Source organism: Amblyomma maculatum, chromosome 6, assembly GCF_055883805.1.
Source record: "Amblyomma maculatum isolate TAMU_Amacu chromosome 6, ASM5588380v1, whole genome shotgun sequence".
NCBI lineage: Eukaryota > Metazoa > Arthropoda > Arachnida > Ixodida > Ixodidae > Amblyomma > Amblyomma maculatum.
Genome location: NC_139349.1, coordinates 115,918,548 through 115,946,232, shown reverse-complemented (window position 1 = coordinate 115,946,232; position 27,685 = coordinate 115,918,548). Strand labels below are relative to the sequence as shown.

Genomic DNA, 27,685 nt, shown 5'->3' with positions numbered 1-27,685 from the left:
GACATCTTTCTTTATTATGCTATTCAAGCGGCAGTAATCAACGCAGAAGCGAAGTGTGCCGTCTTTCTTCTTCACCAAAACAACTGGAGCGGTCCAGGAGCTGTTCGATGGCGGGATCACGATATCACGCATCATTTCCTCAACTAGATCGCGCATGGCCTGGCGTTCTCGCGGCGATACACGCCAACGGAGTTTGCCGCACCTTCGGCGCTTAAGAAAAGCACACGCTGTAGCTTTCAAGAAGAGTCCGAATCCGGTCTTGTCTGTCTCGGGGTAGCGCTGGGTTGATGTCGAAATCAGGCTGCTTGGCTCGGCTGGGTGCATCGGCTTCAAGGTGGCTGGGGAGGACGGAAATTTCTTGGGTGTCCACTAGCTCGTCAAGGAACGCAATCGTCATGTCCTTGTTCAGGTGCCGGTACCAGATTCGTCGGTGCGGGCAGTGGCGCAGAATGTGGCCGACCTGACCGCAGTGGAAGCACATAGGTCGCTTGTTCGCAGTCCTCCAGGCGCCGCACTTCCTTGGGCTTAGAGGTAGTTGGTTGGCTTGGCAGGAGGGGGCCAAGTGGCAGCTTTCAGGAGCAGGACGGTAGCGGCGAGGGCTTGGAAAGTCATCACGTCGGGGCGCACGGCCACGTAATGCAGCAGCGTATTTCATCGGTCTTGCCTCTTGCGCTGGAACCGTCGCAGCCGTCGCTTGAGGAACGCCCAGCCCCTGCTGGACGTCTGGGGCTGTTGGGACGATGGGTGCAAGTGGCGGAGCTCCTCTCGCACGATCTCCCAGATGAGGTCCCGAAGGCTCTCTCCACTCGCAGAAGAGTTGCTGTAGTGACTTGCGCAGGCCGGTGCGTGTGGTCGTTCGTAGTGGCGAATTCGGGTGTCCATCGTCTCGTCAATTGTAAGCGATTCCGTTTGAAATTCCCCCACAGTTTCTAGCGGATTTCTGACAAGACCTTCAAAAAGCGGCTCTTTAACAACTCGCATTAAAATTTCACTTTCTCACCTTAGGTCATGTTAGGGTTAGTGTGGCGAGAGAGGTGCTTCATCTCCTCAATGGAAACCATGACGGACTCATTTGGTAGTTGAAGTCTTGAATGAAGTAGGTCCTGGGCTCGTATCTTGCCGATGACAATTGCAAAGGCTGTCAAAAATTCAGTCCTGAAAACCTCCCAATCTTTCAACGCTGCCTCATGAATTTCAAACCATATACCAGAATATCTTTCAAGAGAAAATTATACTTGCCTTAGCTTCGCTTCGTCGTTCCTGGCGCTGAATGTTGCCACGCGTTCGAACAGCTTGAGCCAGACTTCTGCATTTTCGCCCGGTCGCCCTTTGAAGCAGGAGGGCTCATGGGGTTGGACGAAAAGCAAGGCTGCTTTCTGCTTGACGGGTGCCTTCGCCGGGCCCGTCACGGTGTCGGGATTCAGCACTTCCACCAGATGTCACGTAATAGTGACAATGTCCTAGACACCAAAATAGGACACATGCTTGATGGTACTGAAATTAACTCTTTATTGGGCTGACTTGCGCCCGCAAAGGAACTAAGCAACTCGGCGGCGGCGATAGGAACAAACGTGCTCCTCGATCGTCGAACTGAGAATGCCGGTCGCACACATCAACCCTCAATTTAAAGGCAGCTCAGAACCATGTAGATAACGTCGCAAAATGTCACTAGCACAAGCTGAAACATTGCAGCAACATACGCCAGTGGACGTAATCTTTGAGACATATATCGGCGTATCTTGGACGGCAAAGAATCTGATAAGCGTACGTATCGCGATATCGATTATTAACAAGCAAAGAACACAGAACCGATATGCGCGCCAGACTTAGTGATAAGGCCGCAATCCGGCGGCTACTAAAAAACAACACAGTTTTGAAGGTTTCGCGGCAATATCAGCAGATCCCAGTTTATATTCTTTTCGTGATCTTCCATAATCTAAAAGTTCATTCATGCATTTCATTTTCGGTCTTTTTGTGATATATTACTTATGCTTATCGATATTAAAATACATTTAAAATATGGGAAGCATGGACAAGTTGGAAAGCTCTTGGTGACAGTAGGAGCTTTATTCTGGAAAATGCGCTTGTTTACACCAACTCTTTATCGAATCGGTCTAAGCAAGCTATTAAATATTTACAATATTTGTAGTCTATCATTTAGCAATGCTTTATATGAATATTTGAAATGCCCTGAAGTCGTCATAAGCTCGCACAACAGGACGGCCATCCAGTACCTGCAGAGGAGTTGCCTTACATGGCAATCTAATGTCTACGAAATAAACAGAGATACTTGCTTCTCGTACCGTTTACGGAGATTAGGAGCGCTACAGATACTTTATGCTTTCTCTGCATTCCTTCATTATGCATTGCGATTGCTGAGGAACCAAGTGTTAAGCAATGAATTGTGATTGCATCGAAAACGGAAGCAGGTACGTTGGGATGTTCATTTATAGTCAGTGCCAGGCTGTGGTAATGGCAGAAGCTTTTTGTAGTTTGACAAAAACCTCTGGTGATAACACTGGCCGCCATTAATTCATCATATCAGAAATACATTGTAATTGTTGGGCTTTGCTTTCGTAATTTAGTACTAATTGATGTGCTACGTGAATACCTCTTCCGGTAAAGGCAGTAGAGATCTGGGATAGGTGTTTTGAAGCCCGGAGTGGGTCTCGGGGAACGATAGCCGCAGCTCCTTAATTTTTAAAAGGTTGAAAACGACAACTGAAGTAGGACTGTGGAAATCTCGGCTAGGACCTGGCTTTCTATAAAAAATGCGCGCCAAACTTCAGTACCTGTATGCGGACTCATTGTATTTCACTTCAAGCGTTCAGCTGGGCCGACCGCAGCTTGTCCGATGTTATCGAGGCTGCAAATACACTGCATAAATATTCGTATACAATTTTTTTATTTTGCGTATAATGGAACACACTCCTTGCTTCACCATTACCGACTCCCTACTGAAACGAATTTACAGCTCTCCAAAAAACCTTACCGTCGACTATTGGTGTTTAAGAGTCCTTGAAATGCAAAAACCACAAAATTAAATAAGAAAAGACAATTTCTGTTCCCAAATGAAGCAGTGCGTTTGAAGCTGAAGTGCTGCCCTTGCATCTCAAACCACTGAAATTTTTCTGTCTTTCTTCACTTTTTTTCGCTTTCCTTTCGTCAGTTTCCTAAATTAATGCGACTTGGATCACGCCGGAAATTTGATATTTTGGGCGATATTTGGATGCTCCCTCTCTCCCCACTCCGCCCATAATTGAAATTTGCAGGTGACCAACTAGATCAGCAAAAATCTCCTCCTTCGACAGCGGCCGAAGATAACGCGGGTATTTATGTCCGTGAAGAAACAAGTAAGAGTGTACTATACATCAATGGCAAGTGTCTTACTTGCCTTCCTTGCTGAGTTTCTATTGGCCATTTAAAGAAATTCAAGAGATCTCGCCTTCGCTTTGCTTCCGGGCATCGCAATTTTAAATTCACAATGATGCCATCACCTGCCTGTTTTGTTCTAAGAGCCATCTACCGTTCTTCGCACTCTGATAAGCAGCAAAAATGTTTGCCCGAAGTGAGGCAATCGCTTAGAGCTTTCGTCACCGCGGGCATTGATGTGCGTTGTTGTGGCCAAAGTGTGAAAGACGCTTGCGGCAGAGTAACAGCTTGGCTATGGTTCCCCCAGGTGGCTGCTACTGCCAGAAATGACATCTCGCTTTGCTTCCTTTCTCGCAACAAAATTCGGCCAGAATTCAGGCATTACCTCTCCTCCTTCCACCCCCCCCCCCCCCCCCCCTTGCGAACAACTTTCACGGTTGGTGATGGAGGCACCGGCTGTAGGAAATCGCTACTCCTCACAGCTAGGCTTGAGGCCCCTTATTTTCCATCGCGTATTCTTTTATTTATATTTTCGAAAATAAGCCGTAGAAGCACCCTTATAACATTTCGTGAGCACGAAAAAGTGGCGAGCCATTGGAAAGAAAATATACACCAAAATTTCTCTTAAGAATACGGGAAGCTTTCCTAGTACGTGCCTCATCGCACAGGTCTCTAGGGGTGGCATTGTCGACGTTAATAATTCCTGAACAGAACCCCCCCCCCCCCCAAAAAAAAAAAAAAAAAAACGGAAACCATTTTCTGACCTAAATGTTAGTATTGAAGCAAAGCGCGTTTAAAACTTCCGTAAGTCTGTCACTTTACTGTAACGGGAATCATTTTTGATGATTGAAATATACTTTTTTTACAGTTACTAATTTCGGGGTGTTGTTGAGAAAACAGACGTAAAAAAGTTTCTTTAGTGTAGGCCTCCCAAAATCGGTACCCTATCATCGATAAAGGCTTGGAATAGCATTATTGTTCATATGCGCAAAGTTGTCAGTGTACAGTGTAAATCGAGATCAGTTGCGCGGGCCGTGATGACAGGAGACTCTGCCGAAGCTCTCACCCGATACACAGCCAAAGCTGCTTTTGCAGGTGATAGCTGGGTAGCGCTTCCTCCCACTCTTCGGTTACGTAATTCATATGCAGGGAAATAGTATATTTTCCCTACATCGTCTTCGTCTTATAAGATGTAGTTTTCAACCGGCCGATTTTCTTCTTGCAAGTTGCAACTGTCACGAGCTCGACTAAATATTGTTGCGTCAATACGCTGCTCTGCGTGGCGCCGCGTAATTGAGGTAACGTAATATTATCTGTGCATAGGACTGGCAGTAATAAAGTTTATCAACTAGCGTCAACCTTGCACTGATGACGTGAATACCCTATCTTCTTATTCTTCCCTCTAATCGCTTTGATGACACCTTCGACGAAATTTTCACAACGTGATTTCATAAAATTAATACCTAAACCAAATTGGGTCTAATTCACTACGAAAAACTCAGTATTCTAAAAAATTTAAGAATCGATAAAGTAAAGAGCTATTGGAAGGTTAATATCATGTGTTAAGACATCAATATTAGGGAAAAAGACTTTTTTCACCACGAGCCTTCAGAGCGGCGCGCTCTTTCAGCAAGCGCGGGGGCCTAAAAGAGGGCAGTATATCTTGAAAACGTCTCTAGACATTCGGAGCAGACACTTGCTTCTGAGATTGCTTCCAAGCTTCCTGTAATGAGGGGCTTTCTCGAGACTGAAGACGCTGAAGGCACTTTAGGATAGATGATTTCACGCGACAAGCAATTTTAAGGAATGCTTTCTAGCGTGCGCACAAGGCAACGCGGCTGTTCAAAGTTATCCTGCTCGCAGCCAAGCTCGATTTAACGCTGAACGCTGTGCAGAACCAACACCACCTAGATTACAAGGCCTGTGCAAGCTTATGGGACGTCATCGTAGCGAGATCATACTGAAGGTCGGCTTCACCCTATGCGGTTGCGTTTTTTTTTTTTATTTAACGCTGCTCTGGAGCTACCTCTTGAAATTTTAGTGCTAGCGATGAAAAGGGTTATATTGGTGTTACCTCTGTTATCTAATATTGCAAGTCTTTTAAAGTATATGAGACGTTTGACACAATCCACCTGGCATTTATTTCAATGGCAGAAATGAAGTTGGGAGGAAATTTTCACCTTCATTCAGTTACTTGAATACACATTAAGACAGGTATAAAATTCATCTGAGAGCACATTTACTGTTAGATGGATAGATAAAGATAAGAATGGTAGGCAGAGATATTACTCAAAACGGTGACCTTGACGACACTCAGTGTAGCTTGTCGTGAGTACGAGGTCACTTTCACGGAAGTGCTGGTCACAAAGCTGTAACGTAAATATAAGAAAAGCTGCTTAAGCTGGGATCGCGATTGCCATGAGTATATTAACGCAGCGAGCTGCTCGGCTTTAAATCAGTCATTTACAGCCGCAACTATGCGATCACGTAGCCACTAGCGAAATAAAATTGTTTCCGTAAGAAAATAATTTAGGTTGCAAAACAATTTTGCCCCGTACTCAAAACAGGGCGAATGCTACTCGATTATTAGTAGCTGTGCCGTCCAAATTGCATGCTCGATATAGGCCGGCCTACGCTTTATTACACTATGCTAAATCAAATAGTGGTTAATGGCAGCACGAGTATTAGGAAGCAAACAAGGACGCTTTCTTACCACAGTGCACTTCATCGATAATAAGTTTTAACACGGCAAAGCCTTTGTTCACGCTGTATTTTGAGCCGTGTCCGACGGGAACTTGTGCACTTGCGCTTTGGATCCACTGGCATAGCTAGAGCGACAGTTTAGCGCACAACAACACCCAGACATTGTAGACACCTTACTTGCAAGCGCCTATGCAGCACAGATTAGGAACACAGCAAACACAAGCTGAAAACACGCACACTCAGGCCGAGTCGTTCCAGATTGCCTTGCTTGCGTATACGCTTGCGCTTCGCGCCGCCGATCTATCCTCAGATCTGACTGTCGTGACGTAGGAGTAGTGGAAAGGGGGACTTGTGCTGGCCTTCTCTTTGTCTAGATGGTGTCGGCAGAACCCTCTAGACCTCTTTATTGGCTACCTGCCGCAGCAAGGAAAGTAAATTTAGGAGCTTGATTCCCTGCCTTCTATCTTTTATTATCATTTTATTTGCAAGACGCATCGCAATTTGTGAAGTCATGCCCAGAGAGAAAGGACTGACTTCCAGTCATTAAAATGACACTAAGCTCCGGCTTTAAGGGCACGATGCGATAGCGTACTTCCAGGCGACATATAAATCCCAGTTTTAATCAAACCGTATGAACGCTCATGCGTGACATAGGCACAATGTGAACGAAAGTGTCCTGGAAGGATGATTATGAATATCAACCTCCCACATGAAACGAAAGGACCTAGTTGACAGCTCCTGCCAAACATGGCGCCAGGCAGCCCTACGCTCAGTGCTCGGCCATGTCAGCTGCCAGATACCACCTGCTAGTGCCATATGCTCGCTCACAGTGCCAACGCTGAACGGGCTTTTTACGCTAGCGCATTAAAACATCCCCGAGTCATGAGACTGCTGGCACTCTCCTTTCTAGGAGCGGAATTACTTTAAAATTTCCAAAGTTATCAAACCTCTTCTTATTATTTAAAGTGCAGGAAAGGAGTGAAATACCCGGCTGGAGATTTGTCTCTTAAAAAACTTTAATTCGCTGTATTGCGATCGATTAACTCACGATGAAATCTAAAAGGAAGACAAAAATGTACCACGAGGAGGTATATGAATACGGGGTTAAATATAATTCTCTAGGCTGCTTGATTTTTGTAAATGTAAAGCAGAAATTTAGATATACAGTGTGGGTCACGAGGCGCTTGCGTATCCGATCATCCTGCTTCTATTGTAACACTTGTTCAAGAAACTTTGCACTAGGAGAGCCCTTTCCAAAAGCAAGGTGCACCAGCAACCTCATGCAGCGAATGTGCGACGGCATTTTCTCTTCGACCGGATCCACCACAGGACGAAACTGCAGCTCCATTATTCTTGGTTTCCTCTTCTCGCGTTCAGAGAAAACAACAAGCAAGTTGTTGACAACTAGGAAAAGATGAAACGGTAGAAAAGCGGTTGAGTGACTACCTCGGACAAGAAACATGCGGTACAGACAAGGTGTGCTTCGAGGAGGAAGTGAAAAACAATCTCATCTCATTTGTTAGAACAAAAAATTTCGAAAAAAACTAGGAGTCGCACTTCGCAAAGCACATCAATACACTGCAAAGACGCAGCTCTGAACGGCGCCCAAGTGGTTTGAAGAACACTACCTATTTTGAATCATTTATGCCAAAGCAAGCGTGCCATGTGCGCTTACAAATCCTTCTGCTGCCGTCTGAAGACATCACAGTAATACGCACAGCGCAGCCGCTTCGGAACCTTTCCGGGGATCAGTGAACAAAAGAGTCGGCGACACGTTAAAACGCATTAAGCCACAATGAATTTAAAGCAGCAACACATTCTCGCGCTGGGCAGTAAGCATCGTAGCTTTAATCAAATTGCAACTGCAAAGCACTCTCGTGCCGTGCATTGAGCATCGTCGTCTTGATAAGTTCCATCCGCTGCGCTTCTTCACTTAACGAGATTTAACCTAGGTAAACGCACCATACAAATACGCCATCTTGGTAAAGATGGAGACCGAAGTAGAGCCACGACAAGCTTTCCAGACCATCGGACAGCGAGAAGCCAGACTAGACCGTTTCAGAGAAGTATGCCAATCGCGGAAGCGAGCCAAAATCTAAGTGAAGCAAACTACTTTGTCTCCCGCCCATAGATAACACTCGTGTTTTGTTTAAAGGCCGGCACGAAGCGAGGCAATTCATTGAGGTTATTTGCCGATTGTGAGCTCCCTAAGATTAGTGTGGTTAATCACGGGTACACCGCGTGCACTCGAGTTCGCTAAGTAATCGGCACGTTAAATAAAACAGTGGCCTCGTACGGCACGTTAAAAATATTTGCCCATTCCGTCTAGCAGTTTGTAGGAACCTTTGATACCTGCGTGCCTTCCAGAAGCTACACGAAAAGTTTCGCGACGTAAGGTGGGCCTGGTACAACGTGCGCTTGCTAGAGTGCGTAACAATGTCTTTTCAAAAATGTGCTCAATCTGGTCCCAGGTATGCTTTAAAAAAGTTCCAGTTAGAAGTGGCATTTCCACTTATAACTGCTTCTGTTCCATTTACATGGCGCCAGATTAGGAGTGCACCATACGAAAATAGAAATGTGTTGCTATTTGCGTTGAAGTCGATGGCAACGTTGTTAAGTTTTCTCAACGGAATAATCGTACTTACTGTTTTTGTGGCATAGTAGCTACTTGCGTGTGTGTGATAATTTTCCTCAAACTACTCATTACTCTGAGTATTCTGTGCATTAATCGGCCGATTCACATAGGCACTAAGCGTAAATAGATATTGGAGCACTTTAGATTGTTGATGCGTGTTTGGGTCATTTAAATTCGAGTTATAGATCGGGTAATAAGCGTTCATGTAACCGTCGCTTTCAGTGACTACGATTGGTGGCTGCTTCCACATTTTAGATAATTCTCTTTAAACACGAGCGGTCACCTGTAAACCAGTTGAACAGATTTTAACACAAAGTAAATTTCTTGTTGCCTGGCGTGCTCGTGGAGTAAGCAGAAAGGCGTGGTTACGTGCTTTCGGTGGCGCAGCCGAGGGCTTCCCGAATTTTTTCGTTCATAGATGCGCTTTTGAAAAGTACATGCTGCTTTTCTGTAAGATAAAACTGCTTCAGTAAATATCTTCACTCTAAATAAGATTTTTTCCAAAACGTTGGTTTTAGTTTTTCCGACTACATAATGTTAAGTTGACTGGAAATCTAGAAAGGAAAACCCGCACAAATGAGTACTAAAATATAATTAACAAAATGGTAACTGTTCGAAGGTGTGCTTCATTTGACCTCCACGAGTGACGCGTGCACTCTTTGAGTTACGCATTTTATTTATGTGGTATTGATTCCATGCCCATTGTAGGGACAGTTCATTGCTAAATCTTTTCGGTAGACCTTATTCGCCACAAACATTTAAGTGAAAAAATAGGGTAAGAAGAGAACTGGACTTAAGAACAAACCGCTATTTTCAAATAACGGTACACAAGCTTTGTCATTAAAGAGGAAGTCTGGATCCAAACACTCACATCTAAGTGGAGCAGAAGAAGTTGAAATTTGTTCAAGCGCTGAGAGCGCTTTTCTGGCTGCCCGAGTGTTTCCTGACGTCTTTAAACAAGCGTGACTTGGGCCCGCCATTTACGCAAAGGCATAATGATTTTGCGTTTACATTGCTCATGCAGGGTGCAGGGGTAGGGTATGCCTGGAGGGTGAAAAATCAATTTGACTAGGCGATTAAAGAGAAGCTTTCCGTCTACCGCCCGAGGCTCAGAGTGTTTCAAGAATCCCACGGGATCGATAACATTGGCGGTCGTTCATGAACCATTGCTCCCCGCCCTGGTGTCGCTCTTTTTCCTTCCGCCCTTGACAATCGCATCACTGGAGGTTGAAACGGTATGGAATTGATGGCTAAATTATAAAGAACTGCTGCTTTCTGCGTTCCCAGAGTAAACGGAAAAAAATTAGTAATGTTTCAGGAAAATAGTTTGCACAAAAATCTACGATTTTTTCATTTTTTTTTTGATGGCACACTACTTTCTTGTCTAATCTGGTTACCGGCTAGATTTTCCTAGGGTGATTGTCTCAGGTTTAATTAAAGAAAAGTAGGACGTCTACGTGGCATTCCGCAACCTTGGAAATCCATTTCCGGTGACCGAGGAGCACGTTGCTTCAGTTAATGTCGGAAGTCATTTAACTTTCTTCGGTGTGGGGCAAGCATAAACACACGTGCAGATGTGAGTGCTGAGCGAATGTCAAGAATTTTGTGTATGAAAACGTTTCCTTTTTATTCCAGCAGTTTCAGCTGTAAAATACAAAACTACCACGCACGGAGTGGTATATTTTGTCAAGGATGTACGTATATGGTGTGAATAATATTATGATGAGGAATTATGAACGCGAAATCCGACGAATTTATTATCCTTGGCTGAAGACACAGTCCTATGGCAGTGGCTTATAACGGAGGCATCGAAGGTGCCTTAACGAGAGCTCAACGCACGGGGCGTGCTTTAATTATTAGAACATGGAATATTGAAGCTAGCGCCGTCAGTGTTCACGGTTACACGCCTTTCTCTTGTGTACCATTCTTCTCAGTGAGGTGATTTTGCGAATTCAATCACACATCATTTCTCTAAAAGCACCATGTAGCCAGTTTAGGCTACTCAGATATTTTTCTGAAACTTTATCGTTGTTAGCTTAATTACACTCACGTCGTGTGTAGCAACCGGGAAAACCGGAAATTGTCAGGAAAATTTCATGCACCGAGAAAAAATCAGAGCAATGTCAGGGAAACCTTCAAATATTTCGCCAAGTCAGGAACAATGGTACGATATATGCTGCGGTTCATTTTCATTTCAAGCTGGCGTACACCAAGTATGCTATGCATGGAGATTATTTATTTCTTTTGCGCAGCGCGCGGCCCCTACTGCGGCCGCGCCGCAAGGCGAGCTAGCTCGATATATTACTTTGAAGCCAGCGCATGGCTGAGCTGCCACTATAGAAGAACCAATACGTACATGAAATGGGTACTCAATAAAATGTGCAGAAACGCTGCGTGAGAGTAGTACGCAACAAAAAGCAGGAATAATCGCGCCGGTAGAGGCCTTTTTACCTTTTATTAGTCCTCTAAGAATATGACGAAAAAAATGTAAAAGAACGAGAGAGGGAGCCCGGACCAGCAAAGCTTTGCTAGGCTTAATCCAATTTAGGATAAAAGAAAAAAAGCTAAACGCACACATTAAAAAAAAAAAAAAACTTACTTTAGATAAAAAAAAACATGCATATAAAAAAAATGTATATACAATACCTTAAAGATACAGAGGCCAGCGGGAAAGCGATCGGCGAGCTGAGCTGCAGCTGAGGTCCGTTGTGACACACCAGCGGTTGACCGCTCATGCCCTCGCGATATCGCCGCAAGTTCAGCGCTTCGTGTGCGCGATAAAATTGTGTAACACTTTTATGTCCACAATCACGAACACGGTATCGGCATCGCATTCCGCACTAACCCCGAAGTGAAACTCGCGTTGGGTCGCGGACTTTCCTAACAGAACGGCAGTGCGCCACTCCGCCGTAGTTGTACGCGGCGACGGCTTTAACTCAGTGTACTGTGATCCGGGATGCATTTTGCGCTGTAATTTGAACCCGCGGTGTCATCATCAGGTAGCGTGGTTGATTTCGTTGTTATTATTTCTGTTTTATGTTCTACATCTGCTATTGTAATGTCCCTCAGCATCCCGACCGTCCTTACCTAGACAAAGAGAATTATGGACTGTTTCTACGGAAGTTTGCGTAGGTTAATACTTTGCGTGCTCGGCGGTATGATGGTTTGAGTCCTGATGAGGACATCATTCACTTATAGTAGCGCAGCTTCTATTTTCCTAGCCGCAACATTGAAGGTGGCGCAAGATATCGTTTGAATTCTAAACTTGTGGAGCGGCCTGACGTCATACCACGTAAACGTCTATGCACGGCACGGGTGGTGGCATTACTATATACCGAAATGGCAGATGTGGCTGCCTGCAGCTCGCCCGATGACGTCAATAAATAACCATGCGACTGACCACTCGACACGCTGCCGCTCTGTGTGCCACCCCAGCTTCCACTTCGCTGTCGTATCGACGCCCGTGCAATATATAAGCGCGGCATCTGCGCTCGCTTCCAGCACTCGTTCCGCACATCCATAGAGGCTGGGCCTATATGGAGATAACGGTTAGGCATAGAAACCAGGCAAACCCATGTGTAACCTTGCTTAACTACAGCTTCCGTTCGTCCTACTAGGTATAACCAAGTTAAGCCACTGTCATTTTTTTAGTTTCTTCTGATTATTAATGATTAGCAGCTCGCGAGACTATAGCCGCGGTGACAATTCGTGTGCAGGCCACCCACAATACAAGAAATACTTTCGCATTAAACCCTATCCCTGCGCAGCACTGCGCTTCAGTAATTGTAGTAATCCGTTTACAGTAGTTAGCCATGCTTCTGGAGAAAAGGCTAATGTAGCAATGATTTGAAATTCATGACTCGGGTAATTTTACACGTATTAGGAGTAAATTGGGGCCGTACAGACAACGACATTTGCAGAGACATGTTGCCATTTAAGCGGGAATAATAGGGAAATAATAAGGCGTCTAAGATTTGGTATTGGCTCGCCCTCTTTCATGCCATTATTTTCTAAAATATAGTTGCCGTAGTCGCAAACTAATGCTAGCGCCATTTTAACGATAAAAATGATAAACGTCCAAATTATAAGGGTTTGACAAGGCAAAACCAATCTAGTGCTGCGAAATTAGCACAACCATTGTTCTAATTTTGAGGCATCAATTCCAACATATTCCTAGATGACGGATCAGTTAGAGTCGAACGACACCTGGCTGCGTGCAGCTGTCGAGTGCCCACCTCAATAAATGATTTAAAACTAATTTCTGGAAGGCGTAACCCTCGGACGTAATCCAACTCACTTCCCTCCGCTGGAGAATGAGTGGCACTCCATTTTCGATAACCGCTTAATAGTCAGCGTAACTATACAAGCTGCAGGACGTGGACACATTTCATATCTGTTCAAATAACCCTCTTCAGCCTATATAATTGCGCCAACGTCTTCTCGGTACACTTATTTAACTGATCTGCTGAACCTTAATTTTTGCCCCAATTCGATACGCTTACCTTCTGTGGGAGTCCAGGTCATTGCCCTATCATGTGATTCTTTTCTTCTGAGAATGTGCTCGGTCTGAGCCAATTTCTTCCTCCTTATCTTGACTGCGAGGTCTTTCCCTGGTCTTTGCTGCCTTTTCAGAACACGTCTGTTACGTGTTTTCCTCATCAGGCTGCATTGTTTATTTTTGTTAGCGTGCGCGCGTTTCTGACCCATGTCTTAGCACCAGAAAGATGCAGCTGTTATGTAATTTTCTTATTATTAATCCCATTCATAATGGGTGAATGCCGGCGAGATGCGATCAAGCCCACATTATTCGCCTGGTAATTTCATTCTCCCGCTCAGCATGAGCCAATTGCATGCATTCTCACACCAGTTATATTGCCCGCATGCCTCTTCTAGGCTCATTATATCTCTTTAGTCTTTTAGATTATATCACAGCATTACTTTTGTAAATAATTATGTTAGACCCACTGTTCTGCATCGTCTCTTAAAGTCATTGATCATACCGCGCAGTTTGTCCCCGGGATTCCTTATCCTACCGCCTTAGATGTAGGCGGTAGTACCGTTTGGGAGGATACCGGTAAGGTGTCTGTGTAGATGAAAGATTTGATTAAGAAATGTCAAAGTATGAAAGCTTCCAATCCAACAGACCTGATGTAATTGGCAGAGGACTAAAAGTAATCATCAAGCGCAAAGTGGCCGATATAAGGAAGTATAACATGGAGAAAAGTGATCATGCTGTAATGGACTGGGGAGGTCTTAAAGCGGTGAAGAAGAAATTGGGCATTGGCAAAAATCAGATATATGCTCCAAAGAATAAGGCCAAAATAGCCAAAGTAGTCAGCAAAATATTCAGATTGGCAGTAGTGAAATAAGCAGTCATACGTTCCGCCACTGACGAAAGACGAGGTTGAGAAAGCGTTAGAAACTATGAAAACGGGGAAAGCAGCTACAGAGGATCAGGTATCTATAGATTTGTTGAAGGACGGGGGAGATATCGTGCTAGGAGAACTAGCCACCCTGCATACACTTCGCCTGGAGTCATCGGCAGTACCGTTAGCATAGAAGAATGCAAATATTTCCTAATCCATAAGATAGGGAACTCTAAGGACCTCAAAAATCACAGACCAATCAGATTATAATCTGTTACGTTTAAGGTACTTACTAAGGCAATCGCTATCAGAATCAGCGGAGCTTTAGGCTTCAATCAAGCTAAAGATCAAGCAGGTTTTCAGAAAGGGTACTCTACTATGAATCGTCTATACTATCAATCAGGTGATAGCAAAATGCTCGGGATATAGCCAGCCCTTATACATAGCATTCATTGATTACGAAAAAAACATTGCCTCAATAGAAACCTCGGCGATCATGCAAGTAATGCGAAATGAGGGTGTAGACAAGCGGTAAGTAACAGTACTTCAAGATATATATATATAGTGGCAGCGGAGCAACTATAATTCTGCATAGTGAAAGTAACAAAATTCCTCTAAAGAAATGCGTTAGGCAAGAAGACACAATCTCCCGTGTACTATTCACAGCTTGCTTAGAGGATCTATTCAGAGACTTGGGAATGGGAGCAGTTAGGGATACGAGAAGGTGGTGAATACCTCAGTATCCTGCAATTTGCTGATGACATTTCCTTGCTAAGTAATTCAGGGAATTAACATCAAAGGATGATTGGTCACCTAGACAGACAAAGTGGAAAGGTAGGTTTGAAAATCAATACGAAGAAGACTAAGGTAATGCTCGGAAAGGAACAGCAGGTTACGTTAGGCAGCGAAGCACTGGAAGTAGTAGGCGAATATGTCTGCTTAAGTCAGGTAGTAACAGAAGATCCAGACCATGAAAGGGAGCAAACAAGGAGAATATGATTGGAATGGAGCGCATTTGGTAAGCACTCGCCAATTATGACTAGCAGTTTACCGGTATCGCTCAAGTGGAAAGTATACAACAGTTGTATCCTAATTGTACTCGCCTGTGGTGCTGAAACGTGAAGTCTAATGAAAAGGGGTCTGCTTAAATTGAGGACAAAGAAGAGGGCTAAGGAAAGAAAAATGGTAGGGGTAACGTTAAAAGATAGGAGGCGGGCAGAGTGGGTCATAGAAATAACTCAAGTTACCGACATTCTAATAGAAATCAAGCAGAAAAAAATGGCATGGGCAGGGCATGCAGTGCACAGAGGATAATCGACGGTCGCTTAGGATAACGAACTCGATTCCGAAGGAAGGTGAGCGTGGCAGGGGTCGGCAGAAACTTAGGTGGGCGGATTAGATTAAAACGTTCGCAGAGGTCAAACGGAAGCAGCTAGCAGCGATAGGGTAATTGGAGGAATATGGTAGAGGCAGTTGCTCTGCTGTGGTTATAGTCAAGCTGATGATGATGATGATCAAAAATTAATTGGGTTTTATTTGGACATTTTCTATTCACTTCTATCTCAAGCTCTTTTCTCTCTACTTAGTTGAGCAAGCAGCGCTGCAGCACCGTAGAGTTATTCTTCCCTGCTTGATACTTTATTGAGAATTTATTTACAATTTAAAGGAGGGACACAGGGCAATGCACCCACTGAATGAAATTCTCAGCACTTCTATAATTGCTCCTTCTGTAGTTTGCCTCCGCAGTTCCACTGGGCTTACTGAGGGTTCGGCTGAGATGAGATAAGAGGGCTCATTAAGGCGAAATGTGGTTGCCTGGGAATTTAATCTGCAGGATTAACCTCGACTTGAAGGAGAAACATAAGCAATTGGTAAAAAGTAGCCCTTTGAAAACTAAAAGTAAGAGGGGAACAGGCCTCCAACGGAACTTAGGATGCTGAGTGTTGTAAATCGGCGCACGTTTTATTAAGTCCCGCCGCTGCAGTGCAGTAATACGACGCCCGACTACTGTGCTGGAGTACCCGGGTTCTATCCCGACCACGGCGGCTGCCTTTCGATGGAGGCGAAACGAAGAGGCGTCCGTGTGCTGTGCGATGTCAGCACACATTAAAAATCCCCAGGTGGTCGAAATTACTGGGATGCCCGTCCACTACCGGCTCCTCTTTCTCTCTTTCCACTTTGGCTCCCACCTTGTTCCCTTCTCTTACGGCGCGCCCCGCCGGGGTGGTGCAGTGGTAAGACGCCCGACTACTGTGCTGGAGTACCCGGGTTCGAACCCGACCTCGGCGGCTGCGTTTCGATGGAGGCGAAACGAAGAGGCGTCCGTGTGCTGTGCGATGTCGGCGCACGTTAAAGATCCCCAGGTGGTCGAAATTACCCCGTAGCCCTCCACTACGGCTCCTCTTTCTCTCTTTCCACTTTCACTCCCACCTTCCTTCCTTCCTTTACGGCGCGGTTGCGGTTTTCACAGAAAACAAGTGAGATAGTTACCGTGCCTTTCCTTTCCTATAAATAAATCAGTTTTTAAATCTTACGGCGCGGTTCAGGTGCCGACAGCAAAAGGTGTGACCGATACTGAGCCTTTTCATTCCTGTCTACTGACTATTATTATATTATGTCAGAGCGGTGAGCAAGGAAACCCGCGGCCTCTTCGCAGAACATTCGAGCAAGTTGGAGGAATGTCTCCTTCTCCGCGCGAGGGGAGACCACCGGCTTTCAGCCACCGGTGTCTACCTTCTTCTCATTACTCGGCGGCGACGGCGACTAAACCGGCCGGAAGGTACTCGCCCCTCCAGAATTTTCGGCCGCGCTTAACCATTGATGACGCGCGGCTCCGCGGCATCAAGAGAGGGCGCTTAAAAGAGCGATGTTACGTGTATGCAGGCCCCGGCATTGGCGCGTCGTAATATACAGACGCGGCGCGCCCTATTTATTGAGGTCGCGTTGCTTGAGCAGCCAGTCAGTGTTAAAGCCAGTGTTACTGCGTGTTAGCAAGTGCTACTGCTCGACTGCCGGGGTCAATCCGCGGTTAGGCATTCCTGCGAGATCTGTGAGGGAGTGCCGCTCGTATACAGGTCGGCCACATCGTGACTCTCCAGACGTCGGTATGCTACAGTGCCCTGTGAGCAATTTGGTGTTTGGTTCTTTAACTCTCTCGTGTATTGTTGCATTGTAAAGCCTCTGTGCTTATTGCGATCCTCTTTATTTGGATGTTTTGCATTGCTTTTCTGTGAATCTCGTGTATGTATTTTCTCAGTGTTAGTGTTTATTGCTCTGCATCGTCCCTTGCTGTGATAAAGCGTGTTTTTGTTTGTTTATTCTTAATCCGACTTTTACTCTGGCTTGAACTGGCGAAAGCTGGGCGCCAAACGACTACCCCCTTCTGTCACTACAGGTAGTTGACTTCCGGCTGAGCTTGCCACGCATGTCGAGGGCATCTCCTTTGAGACCGGGACAGCTACCCCCCCCCCCTCAATCTAAATGTGTCTGGTAGTGTGCGCACCAATAGTGGCGCATTGTTATTAACATTACGATTATTAACGGGTGACAAGTGTACGCAAATTATCGACTGATGTCATTAACCAGTGCGCAATAGACGAAAAGACAGGGCAGCTTGAGAAGTAGCTGGCCGAGTCTCTAGTGAGACCGTTTAAAGAATGCTTACTCATAAAACAGTCACAGATACATTACAACAGAGAGTTCCTATTAATTAGTTGCCAATTTTAGGTAATTGAAATTAGAGCTGATTTATGCAGGTAATTCAGGGTGCTCAAAAAGAAGTAGGCTGCTGAAATAGGATAAGAACATTATGCATAAGGACATTGAGATGCATGGCATAAGAGACGGGCTAATTTATTAGTCAATACGAATAACAAAGTTTCTGAAGGTGATAGTATTTATATACAGCCAAGTAAATCAGAAGAGCCATGAAGAAGACGCCTGTACAGAAAAAGTGGACATCCAGTCACTAAAGAAAGAGAAAGTTTAGAAAGTTAAAAGAAATGAAATTGAATAAAGAGCCGGTGGGTGTTGGGCAACTGCAGATGTCTCGAATGAAGGTGAGTTGATTTCGCTAAAACATCTATCCACCCATAATGCCAATCACGTATGTCGTCAAGAGTAGCAGAATTATTGAAGAACGTGACAAAAGGTTATTCAACAACCGAGGGCAGCGGGAAAAGAAAAGGTGTCAGGAAGTTGAAAACTTATAACCCAACCTTCCCTCCAGACCATTTTTTCGCGGGTTCAGAATACTGATTTTGTGAGCAGATAGAAAAATGTGCATTCTTAAACTTTATTAAACCACAGAGCCAGACTCTTCACATTAAAAGGAACACCTTATTTTCATCATCAAAAGGGCGGTAGAGAAATCACCTCAAAATTCCGCCATATGCGTACAATTCGAATTTTATAGATGTGAAGCAAAACAAACGCGGATAAATGCCTGAAATCCATTCTTGAAATATTTCAGTCGAAAAAGACCAGTATATTCGGCATATGCCGCGCCACGATGGGTGAGGGTGTCTCCAACTATTAAGCAGGGCGGCCTGAGTTTCATCCAGGTCGCGCCAGTCAGTGTCCCTATTGACGCAAACCGCAAGGCGCCTGTGTACTCTGCGATGTCTGCATGTGTCAAAGGACCCAAGTAGGCAAAAATTAGCCCCAGTCTTTCACTATAGTGGGCCTCATAGTCTGAGCCGCCTAGAAAAACGAAACATTCCAGTGACGTATGATGCTCAGTAAGCATGCGTAAAACTATACAGAAACTGCACAAGTTTCTTGTAGTATTATTCCCAGTGCAGCGTGCGTTTATAACAAAGCACCCTCTTTATAGGATAAAATGGGGGAATGGGGAGGAAGGGTTGCGCTTTTTTTTTTCTCATAGGAAAGGAGAGGAGGCAGGGCTCATTTTGACCCTCATTTATCATTATCTCGCTATAGGAACGCCACGAGGGCATGTTTGGTGGGAACGCAGAAAAAGCAGCCTTTTCTACCCGAGTGAGAGGTCTCATAATTAGGTCCCGTCCTTCCTGGCTGATGTAGCAGGACGATGTGTCGGCGAGCAGAGCGGAGAATCCATTACGGAAAGTGATTCCAGAAAAGGTATCGATTCAGTCCAGAGGGGGTGATTAATGCGTCCTGCTTCCTATTAGATCATTAGAGCACATGTTTTCTTGAAATATGAACACCGGTGTTTATGCCTTTGTATTTGAGCACGCTTCACTGACATTGCCTAAATGTAGTCGGAAGTTTATAGTGGACCTCCTAACGCGCACAAGCCGTTAGTTCTCAAGTTTCTGCTCACGACCGTTTTTATCTTTGACAATATGGCGCTTACCCGCCTCACTTGACGTCCTGAAATGTGCACCTGATTGCAGAGGCTAAGTTCTTCTGCAATCCAATGCAATGCAACTTACAACAAAACATAGAGTAACTTATGTAGTGTATAGAAAGCAGCCTGACAGCAATCTTGTGCTACGCGTAATTACTGTACGTGGGTGAATCTTATGCAGTTACACAAAGACGGGCGAGATTAGTCTCCTGATGAGATTTACAGATTACCACACTACAGTATATATTTATAGTATACCCGAACAATCAAGATTGTTCCTTGGACATATGCGAAGTACCCAACATTATGTTTCTATAGTGAGCGAATACTCAGGCACGGTAACCCAACGATTTCGAAACTACTCTGAAAAGTAACTCTCATGCCCGTTTTTATACCCGCCATGCCACACGATAGTTTTATTTTCCCCAAGATTTGAACTTTTATATAGTTCTATTGACAAATACGAGCAAATCGAATTTCCCGATCTCATACGAAAAGTACAGTGAGCAGCAGCGATGTGAATCCAAGCAGTTCCTTATGAAACCCAAGTCCACGTAATTTTCGAACAGTGAGCGACAATGTCGCTACATGCTGGTAAACATCTTGAAGTCCATGTAATGTTCCATGCTTCTTTGCGGTGCTACCGTGATCATTGTGGGTCTGCCAGGGCCTAGATCCCCTCGACACATGCCTAATTCAGCTAGTCACAAATTACGATGCACAATTCAGATGTGCTTCCAGGATTGCTTGCTGATGTCGCAGTGTGTGAACTGCAGGTCAGATTTCAGGAAGCGTTTCCTGGACACTTTTCAAATACTATATTTACATGCATATTGCTTTCGATGCCTATACTTTTTATCCATACCGTTGTGGTCCTCAAACTGAAAGCCTCACAATCCTCCTCGACCAAGAGTGCCGTAATCATGCGACTGCTTTTCCGGTACATTAGAAAACCCAAGTTCATTTTAGTCGAGCGCCGACAGCACCCTGCTGCTCCCCTTGCGGCAAGCCGTAGAGGATATTAGGGAGTTGCACATGGGTACTGCCAGTTTACGGCGTTGTTAGCTGGCCGAGCGAGAAGAATGACGCGCCACAGGATGGTTGCTCCCTCTCTCTCTCTCTCAATGAACGCCTTTGTTTCGATTGATATAAATAACACTATGCCGTGTTTTATGGAGCATAAGAAAATGAAGCTATAGTGCGCCCATCGCTTAAAGATATTTATGGAGTAGGTTTTGTTTCTTCTCGCCTCCTGTCATTGCCTCTCAAGGAGGATGAGCGGATAAGTGAACAAGTTAACGACAGATTCGTAAATTGGAAACTGAAACTTCAAGGCATGCCACAGACGCTAAAGGTAAAAAAATGTAATTTGATCTCTGCTCACCAGAAAGCCCTTGTCGGTGGATTCGTATTGAGTATCTGGTTTCATCGAAGCACTGTATTATACACCATTAAGACTTTTCTTACTCGCAGGCGAAGAGTGCCATGTTCCCTGCGGCTTCACACACGACTTGCCCAGATGCTGCATGAATTCGATTCGTTATAATTTACCTGAAGTTCGCCGCAGGTTTCTGCTTGTAATGATTGTTAATGCGAGCCTTGCTAAGTCGTCTTCTTCTTGAAAGAAGAGCTCCCATTTTTCATGGTATTCCCATAGCAGCTAAAAAATATGCAAATGTGAAGTAGATGATACTTAAATCTGTCTTTGAAATGCAGTTACCTTCCCAAACGTTCCTCAGAAATTGTTAACCAGATATGAGTCTCTGTTTATTATGCGAGTAGGTAAAAAGCAAAAATATCCCCTGAGAACTTGTTTGAAAGTATGTTTGCGCCCTAGTTATTTGCACGAGCTCCTCGCGCCCATTGGGCTTGCACCAATGATGGAGAACACTGCATTTACACAGACGGTTGTGCGTGTGTGAAACGAATATTTTTCAGAAAACTAAGGATGAAAATAATTTAGCCTCGCAGTAAGACTAGGCTGACAGAGCTTAGGAGTCTATCTGCTTGATAGACAGCTCAGCGTGTGGCACTTGAATTCATTTGGGACGCTCGTCTCCTACATCAAAGGATTTTTGGTGGACAGTACACCATTTTTGTCGAAAAACGTTTTTTACTCCGTACAAACATTCGTCTTGAAGAAAGGAATTTAATTAAAAAAGGAGGCCATATACAAACGAAATAAAGCGTTCATTCTAAATTTGTCAGCGGAGAATATCAATAAAATGCACTTTGAGTGTTTGACTTCGCAGTGCCCATAGAGCATGGGGTAAAGAGAATATAGAAAAGGTGCAAATAATAAGAAATACTCAGTTTATTCAACGTCATCGCTGACTTCCGAAATGCATTCCCCAGCCCGTTGGCCTTCTGCGTTGTTGACCGTGTTCACAGAGTACACGTTATCAATAGCCGCTTCAAAGTTCATCAAGTTCGCTTTCCGAAAAGAAAATCCAGTCAAGCAAGCACGTCTTTTATGGCCGTACCGAACACTGCACACTGCTATGCTTCAAAGATGCAGCACGAGAGCTCTGCGCGTGCCAAGTGCGGAGCGGGACTGCAGCAGTGCAAGAACGCGCGATTCCAGTATTCCAGTTTCAATTTTTTCTGCCCTAGATGGCGAGCAGGGTGAAAACATCCTGTTTCCATCGCGGATCGAACCTCCATCAATAGGTTACCCAGCCGGGCACTTTAACAAACTGCTCCACACCCGGCATTTTTTTTTTTTTGCTTCTTAAATGGGAAACTTCCGTAACAAAAAAAAAAAGAAAAACTATTTACTCAAACTTATTCATGTCTCAAGGTACCGGGCTGCTTAATACGAGGCTGCCATATCCCTCACTCGGTACTGCACCACCATTAAAACATCAAAATTCAGTAAGGCACACACATGCATCTAGGTACGGCAGCCAGTTTGAGGTTCTTCACTTGCAGCATATACACTCCTCACCGAAGCACACTGATCCCGAAAAACGGATTTGGACGATCTCGGTGGCTCGCCATGTCTGCACATCATACGGCTTTTCCAAAGACTTAATAGCCCCATTGACAAAAATAGATCATAAGACACAAGTTTTTGTCAACAGGCAAAAATCTAATATTATATGGTGTAATTTTAATGTCCTTCGTAAGAATTGATTGCAGCACATCCCAAAAGAACACAGCATCACGACACAGAATAAAGCAATGGTCACTTGTGTCGGGCCCGTTATCTAGGCGGCAATTCACCGTCCAGGGCACAAACATATCCTTATTATGAAGAAATGTATTGAGAGGCAGTGCTGCTTGTGTAGTTCGAATGTTTTTGTTACTGCCGGAATGCGCATTTTTCTAAAACGCTTTAGAACACTGGCGTCCAAAAACCCCAGATAAGGCTGCCAATGCAACCATGCAGGGAACAAAGACTCAGTGAGAACCTTGGTCATCTGCTTCCTCAGGAGGCTATACTGGTAATCTGAGGAGAACCGCACAGTGAGGAAATTTAAAGTGTAAGCAACCTGCTTAAGGAATCCCTATAAAGCCCTCTCACGAGCCTGCCGAGTCGGTACGAGTAAGGCAAATGATAACTAAGACGCCTAATGAGCACAGCGTCAAGAAACGGGTGGTTTGCCGATTTGAAAAAGCCAGAAAAAAGAAAAAAACGGGAAACAGGTTTATGCACGAACAGGTTAACAAGGCCCACTCCACCAGACTCAAAAGGCAGGAACACGTTGCCACGCCTCATGGTCTCCTAGTGAGAGTGCCAGACGAATGTTGCCAATATTCGGTGTATTACTTGTGCCTTCCTCCTCGCACAAAGCAGTACTTGAAGGCCATACGCAAGCCTTACAAAAAAAAAATACATATCTTCCAGATCTTTGTCCTAGCAAACACTGAGAGTTCCCTACTCATTCAAGCCTGTGTTTGTCGCCGCATAGGTACAATTTCTGGATCCCAGTAGGCTGCACTGTGGCGAACTTGGTGCAACGGAACCCCTAGGTAGCGAAGAGGGCAATAGTCCCAGCATATACAACAAACTAGTTGGCCTAGTGCTCCAATGACCCAACAAAAAGCTTTGTATTTATCTAAGTTAAGAGCCGCGCCTAACACATCGCAGTACTGTTCAGTCAAGTGTAAATCCGCAAGTACACCCTTTTTGTCAAAGCAAAATACGGCGACATCATCAGCGTAGGATAAAATCTTAACTTCACATTGTATCCGTAAGAAACAACGGATAGCTGCACTATTAATTATATTGGAAAAGCAGGGTTCCCGATGTAGGGCAAACGACAATGGAGACAGTGGACATTTTAAAAGAACAGAATTCCAGTGTGTTTGGTTGCGCTTGTCCTTAATAACAATTAGCCTTGTATATGAGTTCTTAAAGCACAGCGTTATGCTTTGAGCAAAACGTCACCAATATTTGCATACTCCAAGACCGCGAACAAGAAATCGTTCCGAACTTTATAAAACGCTTTCGCCAGGTCAATTTGAATCACAGCTATTTGGCCTCTCTCATATGATAGTGTCTGCAATACTGAACGTGCATTATGGATATGTGTTCGAGTACCGGTGCCTCTTATACCACAGTCCTAATGCGAACCTATCAAGTCCACTCCCGGGAGCCTGACACGCACATCATAATTCTCCTCGTCTACTGTGCAGATGAGAGTAGCGATGACAGTGAAGCTGCAGGCAGTGGTAATGACAATGATGACATTAACAATAATAATGATGGTGCATTTAGTTGATAATGATTATGAAAGCAAACGTGATGCAACATGTGCACCAGCAACGATTACTCTTTCTCATTTCTGCAGTGTAGGTTTCACGGTGCTCACGGAATGTCTTTTTTAAATTCCTCATTTACAACCAACAAAAAAATTTTTTTTTCAAAAAAACACCTAGAAAATTTACTTCCACATAAGGCTTTTTTTTTTTAAATTCAAGAATGTCACCTAAAATATTTTTGAGCATTGAAAGACCAAATAATTTTTAAGCTTTCCAGAGGGGCCAAAAATAAAATGGCTTACATTGGTTCCAATTCGCACTTGAGTGTTATTTGTATAACGCAATTTGTGTGCTAGAAGCAACCATTTCCCTCTACTCAATTGAGTTCGCCTGTTACGATTCAATCAAAAACGACAGAACTCTCATGTAAATTGATAAAAACCAATTAAATTCGATGCAAAGCATCCTAAGATAGATTCTTTTCTTCGTAATAATAAGTATCGGAAATGCCAGAGCTCAGCATTGAAGAAACAACAAAAGAAAAGCGAAGTTCTAATCCTGCCTAAATCAGAATGCGTATGGTGTCTCCACAAAGATAATGGGACGAGTGCCATGCGCTCTCAATTTAAGTTTTGTGCTACTCAAGCAAAACACTGAAGGGGATTTTATCTCCGCCAGACATGACCGAAAAGTCGTCGTCGCAAAAGTCGATGCGTGCTTACTCGAGCACTTGGCCGTTTCCTAAAACGCCGAATCGCAGCCTGCGTTGCGGCATAATACTCAGCGCTTTCTTTTCCCCTTTCATTTTCGCCCTTCGCGAACCCACGGGTGCTGCTCCGCATCATCGCCGCCATCGATTCCCGACGCTGGCTGCGACGTGCAAGGTTTCACACGTCAAAAACATTTCGCATCCTTCAGTGCACCCGCACCCTGACACGAGACAAAAGAAAATTTAAAGCACCCAACAATTGCCAGCGCAGTGTTTATACAGAATGAAAGCAAAAAAGCAGCTCCAATCTGACGCGAGTCGATGTAACTTCGGCTTTCCCGCTATACATATATTCTTCATAGTCTTTTTCTGCTTATACTACCGTGTATCTAAAATCGAAGGTATCGGGCGACCTCTATTGTGAGGTGAGGACGTTTTTGATGGCTGGAAGCGTCGTATTTGAATAATATGCGTATTTTGCATGTTGTGCGATTTCTTTCTTTTTTTTTTTTTTTTGCCTGCAACCAATTTTGATGACGCGACGAAATGGAGGGGACTTCACGCATTTCAGTCTTGCTTCGAAAGATTTCTTTTGCTCATAAGGTTTATTTTTTTTTCATTGAAATGACTCGAAAAATATCATTCCAATCCTGAAGCGGAAGCCTGAGTCGCTTTGGGATGTTAAACCTCACAAACCAAATCAAACCAAAGCAATTTTGTCGCGATGGAAATACCCTTCCTTGGGATAAGTTCGTACTCCCTGACACAGCATGATAGCATCAATGGCCACTAGTGAATGACATATCTCATACTTGCACATTAATACTCAGCCAGTTGGAAACAAAGAAGATGTAATCACTGTGGAGTGTTCAAACTACATAGCTACATGTCTTTTTTTAAACCGCTGTAAACTAAAAGGCGGTGGTGCTAAGCTACTGACCAAAAATGTTTTTCACTGGGAAGCGGTTAGCTTTATATTAAAAATTGCAGCTGACTACGAAGATCTGACAATAAATAGGAAATTCGGTATTTTTTAGACCATAGACCACCTGGTGGGAATATGAAAGGTTTTCTTTTCTTTCTTGACACACATGTCGGTTGCATGTTTTACAAGAAATAAAACTTTATTTTAGGTGGCAATATTAACATAGATCTCTTCAGCCTTTCCAGCATCGAGATCACTTTTGTGACTTACTGACAGCTCACGCATGTTCAAATGTTTTACGACTCCAAATCGCACCCAGTGAAACACGTGAACACTTCTGGACGTTTTTATTATGCACTCTAAGAACTCTAGTATTTTATCTCCACATGTGAGTGATCATTTGCCAATATTCTCGGTACTTCGAGGATATACGCTCTAGTGAAAAGATCCAAGGCATGTGTAACCACATTAAAAGGTATACATAGTGGAAGAATCGACCTTTTCTATTTCTGCCTATCTAAAATTGATTGGCAGAAACTCTACTGTTCCAAAGATGCTGACGAGGCATATGGCCATCATATAAAAAAAATGAAAGCATCCTAGAGAAGCTGCTTATCGTACGTGTCTTAAAAGCGACCACGATTAGTGCGTAAGCATTGGGTTACGTTCTAATGTTTAAGGGCGATTCGCGAAAAAAAAAAACTTGTTCGCGCACTTCTTAAAAACAAGGAATCCAGAACACCTTAAATCATTCAAGAAACAAAGAACTAAAACAAACAAACTTTTGCTTACAAGTGAGAATAACGTTACTTCGAAAGCCTTCTAAACGATGAAATATCGAAGCGATCCGACAGTATCTGTTGGCGACTGAAACCTGTTCTATACCGCAATTCACACAGTGATGACTGTCCTGTCAAGTTGACAATCAGTAACGTACTTCTTACTGATCACGAGCTCGCTGAAGCCAGTATTAGCTTTTTTTGGTTTTTGACCAAAGTGGCCTGCAGTAAGCACGACCCTAATTGCAATGTTATTTCAGAAATAGAACACCAGAAAGGGCGCATTTTTTGTTGGCAGTGACTGTGTCTGAAGTCCAAGAAGTGTTCACATCTGTGAAGCCCAGTAGATTTGCTGATGGTAATGGCTTACAGATCCATTCAATTAAGCATGCTATTTATATATTAGCGTCTTTGTTAGCACCTACTGTTAGCTTTTTCTTTTCGACGGGGCATTTTCCGTGCCGCTTGCAAATAGCGAAAGGGTCAATTATTTTTAAAGGGGGCGATAAAAACAATATGTCAAATTGTAGGACAATACCTATCTCGCCAGTCTTTTCTAAGAGAATTGAAAAACTGTTGCATAAAAGAATTATCAGTTTTTGGCAAAGCATCACACATCAACACCCTTGCAGTCTGGGGTTACAAAGCACCGTTCAATCAAGACAACGCTACTAGAAAAAAAATTATCTTGGGCTCTTTTGAAAATGAATGCTACATGCTAGGTATATTAGTAAACTTCTTGAAGGCCTTTGACGAATCTAATCACCCTACTCTTGCAACTAAACTAAACCATTACGAATTTCGAGGTGCATTCTTGGATATTTTACAGATTTATCTAAGAAATTAACAGTACAAAATACGAATAAACGTTTGCGCGTCTAACTTTACAGATCTTGGGAGTGACGCCCCTCAAGGCGTTACTTTCGGATCGCTGCTATTCAGCACCTGCGTAAAAGACGAAGTAAATATTAATGCTGACACTAGACTTATCGTAAATGACGATAATACAAATTTATTTTTTTCCAAGGCCTAGTTTGACTGACCTCGAGTCTAAACCCAATGATGCACTTACGCTGTTAGCAATTGGAAAGCAAAAGCTGTTGCCTTCAGCCCTTAGAATAAGCCAGTAAATGTAAACTTCAATCTTAGCCTAGCTG

General features: G+C 44.0%; 1 pseudogene; it reads right to left on the bottom strand.

The window, feature by feature from the left end:
• LOC146186636 (uncharacterized) overlaps nucleotides 1-27,685 on the bottom strand; it is a 97,208-nt pseudogene that overhangs the window by 60,660 nt on the left and 8,863 nt on the right.